Source organism: Ammospiza nelsoni, chromosome 7, assembly GCF_027579445.1.
Source record: "Ammospiza nelsoni isolate bAmmNel1 chromosome 7, bAmmNel1.pri, whole genome shotgun sequence".
Taxonomy (NCBI): domain Eukaryota; kingdom Metazoa; phylum Chordata; class Aves; order Passeriformes; family Passerellidae; genus Ammospiza; species Ammospiza nelsoni.
In genome coordinates this window covers 30,952,758-30,966,099 of record NC_080639.1, presented here as the reverse complement: position 1 = coordinate 30,966,099, position 13,342 = coordinate 30,952,758, and positions in this window count along the sequence as shown.

Sequence of the window (13,342 nt, the reverse complement as noted above, 5' to 3'; positions counted from 1 at the left end):
CAGAAGGACCTCCTGTCATTCCCAGGAATGCAGTTCCATTCATATCACTCCAACAGACTGAAGGACTTGGTCAGAATTGTCTTCTGAGTCTTCATTTTCTCAAATAATCTATCATTTCTCCAAAGCTGGAATTGGTCAGAAGTCTCCCATAAATATTGCTGTACGGAGCCATTCATTGGCTGTGTTCCTCTGTGTCCTGCAAGAAAGCTGAATTTGGCCAAAAAAGAAGCCAGGCACATCTGACAGGGCTATCTTTACCACTTGACACCTGCAGAAGGTAATTAGTCTTGAGGGACCTACCAGATGATATCTGTATGACCACAGCAGGGACTTGAAAATTAAATCAAGCAGCTCCTGAAAAACTCCAGGTGATTTCAGAGCACCTGCAGGAAGTATTTTTCCAAAGCACTGGTACATCAGAAAACATCCTCTGATGAGTTTCTCACTTGTTCCAGGCATGGTTTAATTCCAGCATGTTCATGTTTTACCATCCAAAGGTTACACTGTGTTTAAGTGAATGAGAACTCTCCAACGTGAAGAACAAAAACATGTCCTTCTGCCTTTCAAGAATTAAAATTTCCAGTTCAGAACCCAAACCTATTTTTAGCTGAGCACATTTTTAAATGGTTACAGTTTTTCCTTATGTTTCTAAATACTTCAGTCAGTTTCTCTGAGTTTTTAATTGCACAAGAGACCGAGTTAACAGTGCATTATTTTTCATCAGTTCATTTTATTTGGCTTCAGAATTCTGAACCAAATTATCACCATTACCAGCTAATTACTGGTTTATAATAATTTCACAGTGTGGAGTCTCCAGTAATCCAATATGCATTGCCTAGAAAACAAAAATGCCCTGTGTCACCTCAGGGAATTTGGCTGTATGTGTTACTGGCTGAATTTCAGAGCACCAGATGAAGAAACCAAGGCTTATTTCCCTTGAGTTTGAATTTGCATGATTACTTCTCTGTAAGTTATCCTGAAAATGGACATCAAGTATCAAGAGAGAATTGCTTTCAAACAATTCTCTTTTTGCTTCCCTGCCTCTGAAGTACCTTTCCCTGCAGGCAGCATCACATTTCAACCTCCCTCCTACTTCTGGTGACACAGCAGGAACAGATGTCCCTGTGCAGGTACTGTCAGCAGTCACAGAGAGTTGTTTTCCATACTGGTAAAGGAAAGTCAGGATGTTGCCAAGTGTTGCTCAACTCTGTCCACCAGCAGAGCTAGTGACTGCAAATCTTCTGATTCCTTGTGTAGGATACAGACCTGAGAATCTCAGATTTCTGAAGTTTGGTTCTTCCTGCTAATAACCCCTCTGTGTCAATGTGAGGAGTATTGCCATCCTCTGCTGGAACACAGCATAATTTGCAGTAGCTGCTTAGTAACACTGCAGAGCAGCTGAAAGGGAACAAAGCTGCTGTGTCTGCTATGACAGCAAAATCCACCTTGGTCATTCATTTATTCCTTCTGCAAGCACCTCTCCAGCTGCCTGGATAAACCCTTCCTCTGTGGATCCTTCCTCCTGTAAAATGCTGAAAATCCTACTGATGAGTTGTCTTCCAAACCTGCCTTACAGTGCTGAGGTCCTAACCCAGCAAGGTTTTCCTGTCTGCAGCCTTCCCTTTTAATCTGTGCCACTGGAAATAGTGATTTATGGAACCAGTGCTGTTCCCAGTGCATCATCCATCATTTTACTGTCACTCAAAGTAGTATAGTCACATTCTTGCCTTGCTAAAAGCCGGAGGAACAGAGGCTGTGAGCTTCTATTCATGGCACTGATATTCACACACTTGCTGAGAGGAGTGGTCCAAGCTACCTGAACAGTTCCAATCCTGGTAGTAACAAAGGTTTCAGTGCTGACTGGTCATGAGCATCCGTGTCCAAGAAGGCTCATGGTGCTCACATTTAAATCAGTCGTGGTTGAAACTAGCATGGGCAGCTTTTAGTGCTGCAGTCAGACCTCCCACATTAGAAGAGACAAATCTGAAGACTCATTTTGGAGTGCAACTCTGGTTCTTCAGAATTAAAAGTTAAGAGTGACTAATAACATACATAATGAGTGATCCTGATTACTCGATTAACCAGCAGGAAAAAAAGAGAGGAGATCTGAAAGAGCACCCCTGAGTATCACCATGAAGTTTCAGCTGATGCAAACTGATCCAGCCCTCTGGAGAACACACAGATTTTGTGTATGTTGGTGTAGTTCACACTTAGGCAAAACTGCTGCCCAGATCTTAGCCAATGTGCTCAGTAATGCCAAACACAGACATTTAAAGCCCAAGACAGATATCCAAAATGCTGGAATGATATTTAACCAATCTGTACTTCTTTCTCTTTTACTTCTGGTTTCTGAGCTTTCAGAAGAAAAAAAAATTCTGGTTTTCTTTCTTGGTTCTGCTCCAAGTATGTTTTAAAGCCTTTTCTGAAGTTGTGAAAACTAAAACCTTGATTAAGTTTATATTAAAAGATGTATTGCTTAATCATCTGCAAACCAATTATTTATAACAACACCGGACACTGTTACTGCTGATGTCCTAAAACTGGTATTTCTCCTCTAGTGTCAATCAAAATGAAGCTTCAGCTGAGGACTGGTTTAGGATGAGATCCCATTTTTATGGAAATAAATGAGCCTCTGAAGAGCAACCATGTTTACATATATTGATTCTTTCTGTCTGTCAGTGTTGTTTGAGAATACTGGCTGTCATCCTCAGTGTTTTCTGGTCCATAGAAGGTGCACTAAGGGAGTAGCAGCCCTGAAGGAAACTTCAGCAGAACATCTCTCTAAGAAATAAACTATAAACAGCAGGAGCTCTATTAACATTAAAACTGCTTTTCTGCCATTTCCTGTGGAGACTCTAACACTGTTGGTCACAAGTTCCTGGTCACATCTTGATCATTGTGGCTATTTCTAGTCATTATTGGATACATTATCCTGATGTATTATTTAGAATATTGTTTATACCAATAGACAGATAAAAGGAAAGTTAGCTTTGCAAAAGCCACATGCTGAAGTGTCTTCAGAAGCTCTGAGTTTCTGTTCTGATGTGCCTTGGCTGAAAACAAAGAGCATTGTGTCACTGGCATCAATGCCATTTGCATTAGCCCTTTCACATTTGGATGTTTTTCACTGCATTAAACATTTGCCATGGACACAGTCCTGTATTTAAGGTGATAGATTGGAACTTGGTTCCTGAGGGATCACTGCACCTGCTAGGCTGGAATTACACAGAAGGGACCTGACAATAGCCTCCTTCCCTTGGAAAGCCTTTACTTTGTTCTGCTGTTAAATGCTGCTAAATGTTCTCTGTGAAATCTTGTGTGTTTAAGACAGCATCATATGCTGAGGGAGCAGATGGCAAAGAATTCAAGTCCTGTCTCCCTCTGATGCCCCTGGCAATGAAGCATCCAAATATCTTCATAGATCTGAGAGTAAGAGCTGTGCCAGAATGCAAACAAAGGGATCTTTAATCTTAGGCATTACAGCACTTGCTGATTGTGGAGTCCTCCTTTCAGCCTCTCAGACCCCACAGGTTGTTTGTGCTTATTGCTCTGGAGTGTTCTAGACTCCCAAAGGGACAGTGGGACATTACTAATTTATACTAATCACTCTAAAAATAACCAACAAGCTGTGGAAAATTATCATAGAGGAGACAGTGGGAAAGCACAATGATCCTATCTGCTCCCCTGTAAATATAGCACATTACAGGGAAAATCTCCTTTTTAGCAAAACATGGTGACAGAATTTTGTAAGTACCATGAAGGACATCAAAATTCCCTACTCTGTGTACTGCTGACATCTCACATGGGAGAAGTAAAACTATTCTTGTACTCTGAGGAAAGAAATAACAAATTACTGCTGTGCTTATGATCATTATTTAAGCGAATGTCTGTTGCAGGAGTTGGAGATTGATGTACAATTGAATGGCGCTGCTGAGGTGGAGTTTATGTACTAGATTAAAACAAATATTCAAGGTAGGGGGGATAGATAGTGGAAGAAATTGCTTCCCAAAAGGATGAAGTGAAAATAAAGACCACAGGAGTGGCCCACATGAAAAATATCTTCCCAAAGGGTCTCTTCATCAAAGCAGAATAATCCAAGTCTGATAAAATGCTCATAAAGAAAACCAAAAGGGAGCATATGTGATGGAAAAAGGTGCCTGTGTTTGATCATTGGATTTTTTGGCTTTATGCAGAAGTTACTGGATGAGACCGAACACATTGACCGTGCAAGAGGTTGTGACAGTCTCTTATCATTTAGACAAGGGAATATATACAAGTCTGTGCTTCTTAAACTGTGCAAATGTGAGGTGATGTTTGCAATCTGATTTCAGGCCTCTGAAAATAAAGAAATCCAGACACAATGACACAGAGACAAAAATAGCTATTTACAAGAGCTGTTATTTGAACTCAGATCAACCTAAAGTCATTTATACATAGCTTAGCACTGGAAAGTCTTGCATATGTCCAGACTCTTGTCTGGTTGTGTAATTTCAACATTTGCTTACCTTTTATCTTGTTCCCTTTGAGTGTTTGTTGCACTTGCAATGTGTAACAGAAACAGTGTCAGGAATACAAAGATTCCTTGGCTTGGAACACTCTTGGAAGGCCTACTTACAGGTGGTATACCTGAGGTAAATTCTTACACTGCCAATCTTGGAGTCTCATAGAGAAGACCCTAATAATGTTTTTTTTTTTTTTATCACTCAATGTAATAGTGGAATTACCAGTCCTTTGATTTCACCTTTGATGGTAGTCAGATCTCAGACAGCTTCTTGGACTGTCCTTCAGCTAGAAAGATTCCTGGTCACTTGTAACACTTGCACCTCTGAATGCTTTAAGGAGTGTTACCTTTTACAAATATTCCCCAGAAGAGTCTTTTTCAAATACCTCCTTCCTGTGACTGACATGTAACATGCTGGTTTTGCATTTTCTTGTGTTATCCTAAACACTGTCAGGGAGATATTTTGTATTTTTATAAAGTCTGTCTCTTTTATCTTTGTTTAAAAATATGATTATACTTCTGGGTTTCTTCTGTGTGGAAAGCCTAACTGTCTCTCAGACCTATGCCTTCAAGATAACATACTTTCAGCTGTTTATTTGGGGATTTAACTGTTTGTTTGAGGAATCCTTTAGTGTGTTTTATTTCATGAAATTAGATGCAGCAGCTCAGCTCTAAACACATCCATAGTTATTCCTAATGAAAGCAGCAATATCATCACCTTATTCACATCTCCAGGCAAGACTTCAATTCTCATTACAGGAAACAGATTCTAATACATGCAAGAACTGCAGCTGTTGACTTGAACAGATGTCTCACTGGCTTTTAGCAACCTCAGATTGGAGTTGTTCTGATTTATGTCCTGTTTCTGATTAACACAGACTCTAAATATTTTGTGTGACCACTATTAAATACTATGAGACTTCTATGAACTTAGAGACTCCATGGGTTGTAAAGTGTCTCCAGCCAGGCCCTGAGAATTTCTAATTGATTTTACTATTTGGCTTGATTGATTTCATTAAAGGGCAGCAATTATATCAGAAAACTACTTGAAATAAGGCTGACTGTCTCTGAGCTATGTTTCTAATGCATTTTGAAATCTTTTAACTTAATGTATTTTAGTTTGTCTGCAGCTACTTGAGTAATGTAAGAGGGAACAGCTTGTTTCCTTTGGAATGGAGATACTATTTGTGAAATAGCTTTTCTAGGAGTGAGTCACTGATGGAAGGAGGAAGTTCATTTAATGTGCTCCCATAAAAACTGCAAAAAGAAAACCGAGTTTTCAGTTTGTCTGAAAGAAAATCGAGGGTTGATTGAGTCAGGCAGCAGTAAATATGGGATCTTCAGCTGTCACATTAAATAAACTCTTTGCTTTTGTTATGATTTTGATGGCACTCAAAGTCAAAAATGATGTCTGGAGTGTCAAAAGTTTAACGTCTCAAAGTGCTGAGCCAGAAACAAGTACTGCAGGAAGTACTTGGTCCAGTCACATGTAATTAATGTGAGGCACAGCCATCTGGGTGGAAGCAGGGGAGCTGGCAGCAAAGAGTGCACAGATTGCAAGTCCAGAGATGGACATCAGGTGCCCACCCAGAGCAGCTCTTTGCTGAGCATGGCCAGGGGCTGCTCTGGCTGTGAGCATGAGGTGGAGCCAGACTCCACTTCTGCCTGTGCACACCCCTGTGCCTCTGCATTGCCTGCACAGTGTGGAAAGGACACCCCAGGAGACACCTTTCACCCCAGAGAGCTCAGATCACAAGTCCTGCAGGAGCTGCCATGGGAGCACAGGGAGCCTATGGGCCAAGGTCAGGCTGGATTTCAGCTCCACTGATTGCAGTTGGTGTTGTCTGATCAGCACCACGGGGATCAGTCCTGTTGGGATTTGCTGACTTCAACTAATAATTGTCATGTTAGGTTTATTTTAGTCAATGTTAATTTTAGTCAATGTCAGAAGCTTCATCTAGAGTCTTATTAGACATGAACTCTTATTGGACCCTCTTTTATAGGCTACAAATTTGTAGTCATGAATCCATTCAGAAAAAAGGCCATCTCCTAGTTCTTCACTATCCAGTCCTGACTGATTCATGACAGTTTTCATTCAGCGAAATGGAACTTTGGTGTCTTTCCTCCTAGGCCTTTCGAGCATATTCTGCTAGATTCAGGCCTGACCTCCAGTGGATGTATTTTCTGCACTTTGGTCTGGCTTGAATTCCCTGTTGGAAAAAATATTATTGAAAAAAAACCAACCAAAATCACACAGTACTACTGGAAAAGCTGGACAGTTTTGAAGGAAATAATTAAATCTAGTGGGCCTTTGCCCTGCTTCTCTGAACAAAAGATTTTGTAGTAGCAAACACATTAGAAACAAATGCAGTACTGGAAAAAAAGGGTCTTCTAATCTAATTTCTAAGCTAATTTTCAGAAAAAAGAAAAGATGCAAAAAAACTTGGACAGAGAGAAAGATCAGTGCCACTGTTGTGTTTCCAGTTTGAAATCAATCACAACTTTATTGGGTTTTATTTATAGTACAGGAAACCCAAATTTTGTAGGAATTCTTTTGAACAGAAGAGAAGGGGGTTTTATTATCATTATTTTTAAACAAAAAATTAACCTTTCTCTCTTCTATATCAACAGGCTTTTCCGTAGGCAACTAGTGGAGTCAAGCCTGTCAGAGAATGGAAACAGATTGGAAGGTAAGTGAAATAAGCTGGAGCTATGATACCTCTCAAATGTCTCTTTCTCGGCTGTTTTATGGCCTGGAAAAGCTTGGGATGGCCTTGGGCAGCCCGCGCTCCAAAGGATGAAAAGAGGCTTCAGGTTTTTTCTCGGTCTTCAGTGTTTATTAGTTTTTTATCTAAAAGATTTTCTCTCCGCCCGACAGAGGTCTGCACAGCAGCCAGCCATGAGCACACTGAGAGCCCCCGGGGCGGTCACTTATCTTTATACTCAAAACTATGTATACAATATTTACCTATTTTCCCCAATACCTTTTACCCTTATTGACCAGTGCACTTTTAGTAATAACCAATCCCAAAGTGCCACCACCACCACAGAAGATGGAGGCTAAGAAGAAGAAGAAGAAGAACAGGACACGCCCCAATTCCTCCATCTTACTTCTTTAGACCCCCCTGTACAGAAATCTTAAACCCTGTGTCTCACACTCTAATTAACTTATCCCTTCACCATTTATCCCAGTGAAATCCTCCCATCCTCACACAGGTGTTGTCTCCCGTGCAGGATCAAAGTCCAGCCACCAGACACTTCTGGCAACATTCCAGGACTCCCGAGCCCCCCAAGGGTGGTCTCGGTGACTCGGCACATCAGTCCTGAGGTGCTGAGATCCCACACTCAAAGATAAATAATTCAGTGAAAGAACACCAAACTCCCACAGAGAAACAAAGAGGAAGATGCCTGTTTATTATAATAACTTTATGTTCTTCTAGCTGCAGAGAATTTACACTCTTTTCAAAGGTAAAATAGAGGCTGGAAAACTGAGTTTTCACTAAGGGAGAACACCAGAAAAGCAGCCCTATTTTTCTGATGTCCAGAAAACAGCAGACATATGCTTTATGCTTTTTTTTTTCTTCCCCAAGATCTCTCCTGAAGTGCTGAGTAATCAGAATTATATTTTCCATATCTTTGGGAGCACTTCTGTTCACACCTTTACCATAAAAATGCTGTTCTTGGAAAAGTAGATCACTCCCAGCCATGCCCACTCCCAGCCTGTCTTCTTTTGGGCTATTCCTTCAACACCACATAAAGCTGAAGGTTTAACAGATGACTCAGTTTCAAATCCAAAGGCAACAGTCACATCCAAAGTTTTTCTTCAGCGATTTTCATTTGTGCCCATCAAGATTTTTTTTGCTATAAATATTTCAAGCCTAAAGCAAGCAGCTATAGTGGAACAGTGATCTCCAGTGAGAACTTTCTGTGGATGATTAATACAGTCCTGGTGATGTTGTTTTTGCTGCTGTCACCAATAAAATATTTCTTTAAATCTTAGCTGGATTCAGGACTGGTGACACTTAAACAGATACCGGGATCTCAGTCCTGGCCAGCAGAGGCCACTAAAAGATCACTACAGGATCCTGGAGGCCTTCAGCGTGCTCACTGCTGAAGAGATAGTATCTGGGATGTGGATCAGGGTTTTCCCAAAAAGAAGGAATTTTTTGGAGATTTTTCAAACTTTCCAAGATTTTCAAAATAACCTTTGGGTGAATATTGCCTTTACTGCTGATTTGCTCTCTATGTAGGCTGGTACTTGCCAGCAATGAGTTGGAGCAGGTTCAGAGGGAAAAACTTTATAAAAAAGTTCCAAGATGCTATTTTACTTGTGCCCAGTGTTGTGGAGGACTCTGTAACTACACCATGCAGTTTGGTACAGTCAGCTGAAAGGGCTAAACTCACTGAGCAGAAGCTCAGCAGAGCTGGGAAGTGCAGCCTCACAGAGGCAAGATGCTGTCACTGCTCTTCTGCAAGAAGTTGACTCAAGGAAAGAGGCTTTGAGTGGATTCCCAGCCCTGGTGTGCCATTGCAAACTGTGCCTGTGCTGTCCTTGGCAGCCCACACTCCAGTGGGAGATGGCAGGCAGGATGTTCCTGTGTCAGGATCCATTACAGGGAAGGGATGTTGAGCAGGCAGAACTGGGGACAGCATTCCTCACAGTGTCACATGCACTGCCCCTGTTGTCACTCTGTAGGTCTGGATGTGATCTGTGTCCCTTGCTGAGTCAAGCACAGACCACAGACATGGAGAATTCTCTGGCAAATCTGAGCTTTCAATGCACTTTAAAGGTGCTGTGATGTCTGACTCCTGCAAAAGACAGAGAGGAGCAGAAAGTGTCAGGTTTTACCTCTCTCCTTTTAGTCTGGGGAGAGAAAGTAGCAGATAATGTAACCATTCCTTCTTCAAAGCCTGAGTGTGTAAAACACTAGTGGAAGAGGGATAGTGTTATTAGGTAAAGCATAGAATCTTAAAATCATTTAGATTGGAAAAGACCTCTAGGATCATCAAGTCCAATCAGTAACCCAGTGCTGCTGAGCCCACCACTAACCATGTCCCAAAGTGCCACTTCTACACTTCCTTTAAACTCCTCCAGGGATGGTGACTCAGCCACTTCCCTGGGCTGCCTATTCCACTGCTTGAGAACCCTTCCAGTGAAGAAAATTTTCCTAAAATACAATTTAAAGCTCCCCTGGCACAACTTACCCTTTCTTCTCATCTTGTCACTTATTATAAGAGACAAATTGCTACAAACTCCTTTCAAGTAGCTGTGAAGAGCCATAAGACCCAGTTTATTGAGAAACACCACTTCAAGTGGAGGGTGCCAGCTAAACAAGAAACACTTTCAATGTGTTTCATGAAGGCTGAGCTCCCAAATTCCTTTAAGATGTTTCTGTGAGCTCAGGCAAGTCCTTTAAGCACTTGATACATGGCAAGATCTAAATTGTACGGATTAGAGACTAAACTGTTTTAGATTATTAATAAGATTGTTCTGGAAATTCATCATGCACTTGAAAGGCAATTTTTATAGCCTGATATTTATCAGTAGCCTGTACCAGCAACATCTTTTACTTAGCAGAATCAAGAAGGATTTAAAAGGATGGGAGGAAAATTTTTTTTCCTAGGGTTTTATTGCTTGCCTTTCATTAACTGAAAACAAAATCTATAAAATATTTTATCCTCCAAGAAATGTGTTGCGTAAATTTTAGACCAAATACTTTGTATATTGTGCTCACAAATCCTGTTGCAAAGCAGTTGTTCAAACAGAAAAATTTAATAAATTCATGTTATGACAATGGCAAAATTTAAACCAAACAGATTTAACAGGCTTTGCTTCTGAGATTGAAATACATAGTACAATAATAGAAGTTGTACTTGGCAAAGACTTTAGAAAATAAACTGAATTGTCTCGGGCTCATTGCAGCTCTCTGATTCTTCTGTGTGTAAAATAGAGTCTAATTTCAGCAAGATTTGACTTTTCTGCTGGGAATTTATTTTTCCTCAATCCAGATTATAAGTGTTGTAATGTTCAGCAGGTGGCACCAGCTGCCCATGGCCAGTGCTGGCTCCAGGATGACACCAGGGTGTGCTCATGTGCCTTGTGTGAAAATCTGAGTGGTACCCAGAGCCAGGGAAGTGACAGCTCCACCTCAGCAGCCCTGGATAATGCCCTCCTCACTGTAAGGGAAGTTTATTTTTTTTCCTCTCTCTTATGGCATCATATCTTGTACTTGTATTCTTCCACATTCTTGTGCCTCACCTCTGCAGTTACATAATTTGTGCATAGACAAGGCACAGCTTTTCTCAGTGCTTTACTAACCTGTAGGAGCACAGTTTGTGGTGACTGGGAGTGGCATGGCCAAGCCTCATCCCCAATGGGCTCAGCTGTGAGCAGCAGGTGAGCAGCACTGACAGCAATGAGCCATGCCGTGCCCAGGGGCACTGAGCAACCACCAAAGGGAACAGAGGGCACACAGGTGCAATGCATGAACTTGGGGGTATAAAAGGTTGGGCTGAAAAACAAAAAGAGTAGATGCTTGAAGTCTTCTGATGTAGTGTGATTCTGTATGGGTGAGTGCTTAAAGCCTTCTAAAACTGTATGGTGACACTCTGTGTATTGTGGCCACATCAACTGCAGCATGTGCTGCAGCACTAACCCTGCTGGCCAGTGCCAGTGCAGTGTAGGATTTGCTGGCAGGAGGGGCAAGGGCCACACCACACCACAATCTTACCTCCTTCGGTGGACACTCTGCATCCCCCTGCACAGCCCTTGCATTAATGACTCTGCTGTAAAAGAACAATGAATATGTGAAATAAATTGCTGTAACTGGCTTTGTTAGTTTGCCAAAAGTGCCAACTCTTCAGTGCTTCTCTACTGCTCACTGTACAAAAGCAGTGAGGAGCCATCAGCTGGGAAGATGTGAGGCACAATATATGGAGTGAGCCCAGTGGAGCAGAGCCCTTAAAGCAAAGGTCATGTACTCCCAGACTGGCTTTGCACATATTCCCAATGAAAGCCTTGCAGTCTTCTGCTTATTATTATTTTTCACTGGAGAAGAGATCCATTATCTTTACCAGTCCAGACCATATTTATAGATAATACCAGTTAGTCCTAGATTTGTAATTTTTATGACAATGTGATGATTCCCAAAACAGGACATATATACATAATTATTTGCATTACCAAATTACAAATGTCCAGCCAGGATAATATCCCTGGCTGAACAATGTAACTTAAATTTTTTTGAGTTGCCCCACTGATATTTAATTTCTGGACAGAAGCAGCTAGCTTTCCCTGGGGAATTGAACTCCAGATTTGCCTGAGCACAGACAGCAGGACTAAATACAAGGCCTTTGCCCTATGATGGGCAGGGTCTGGATTTAACTTTGCTTGAAGGGGTAAACAGTGCATGGATGGAGAGTATGAAAGCAGAGGAAGCTAAACAAAAATGCTTTGTGAAGTGACTGGGAGTGCCAAAAGAGCGAATAGCTTTGATCAGGCCTTGATACAGAAGTAATTCTGTTAACACAGGGAGTAAGGTTTTAGCCTTATGTAAGTGTTTTATATTTTGCTATGGAGGCACAGCAAAAAGACATACTGCACCTCTAACACTTGTTAACACTAAAGAGGGAATCTCACAGTGGCCACAAACCCTGAAGCCACAAAAATGTTAGAAAGTCATCTTCAATAAGCCCTTTGATATCTTGGTATGTGCTTTGGCTGATTCCTCAGGTTAGTTCCTTTGCATGTTCTCTGTAGTTAAAAAGCGTTGGCTGTTTTTCATAACTCCCCACCTTTAAAATGTGTTGCCTTAGTTACCATGGCCAGCTTCAGAGACAGCAAATTTAGTACTAATACATTTTCAAATCTCTGCAGTTTCTGTAAAATCTCTGTCATAATCAGCTACAAGATACACTTTTATCGTAGTTTAATAAGCATAGTGGTAATGCCTAATCAAGTTAAATAAGGAGAGAAGATTGTCACAGGCCAGAACAATGGCCTTGGGTCATTACCTTAGTGGCTGTCCTGTGAATATTAGGTGAAACAGCTTGTGGAGTTCCCCTGTAACTGGAAATAAGGTTGGCTTCAAGTGGCTAAAATGTCTGGTGCTTGGAAGCAACTGCTGCAGTCAATGTCATACTTTCCTCAGAAGGAAGTTGATAAGTCTTAAGTTGTCTTCTTGATTGGTGATTCAGTATTTCCTCTGGCACTTCAGAAAATCAGAGAAACTAATTAGTATTTTAAAGGTTATTTTTTAAAGGGTAGATATTTACTATCCATAATAAACAGAGAGAACAGGGGTCTCAAAGGCAGTTGATTTATCTTGGTCTCATCAGCACAGTATTTGGTTTGAGAACACCTCTCTGTGTAACCTGATGTGATAAAAGTAACTTTTCACCTTTACTCTTTTTCTTTTGTCCATCTTTTAAAATTTTAAGTAGGGTGAGCTAAGGTTTGATGAGATTTTATATTACATGTGTAGTTGTTTAAAGTTCCTAAAACCCCTTTAATTACAGAAAGATACTTCTCAAGCTAAGGAGTTGGCAGTAAAGGAGCAAGCAGTGCCTGAGAAAGTGTGGCTGTTTGCAAGCTCAGGGTCTTAGGGGACAGTGGAGGAAGGAACTTGGGAGTTCTGCTTTCATGGAAGCATCTCCTTTTCTAAAGAGCAGCTGTGAGCTATGCTGCAGGACTGGAAGTGCTCTGTCATTTGTACAGAGAGAGTGCTTTTATTGTCCTTAAACCTCAGCCTAGGTTGTTGTGATAAGCTGTGCGAAGAATAAGAAACCAAAAACTGTGGGTTTATTTATTTATTTATTAAATTTAGTTTATTAAATTAGCTG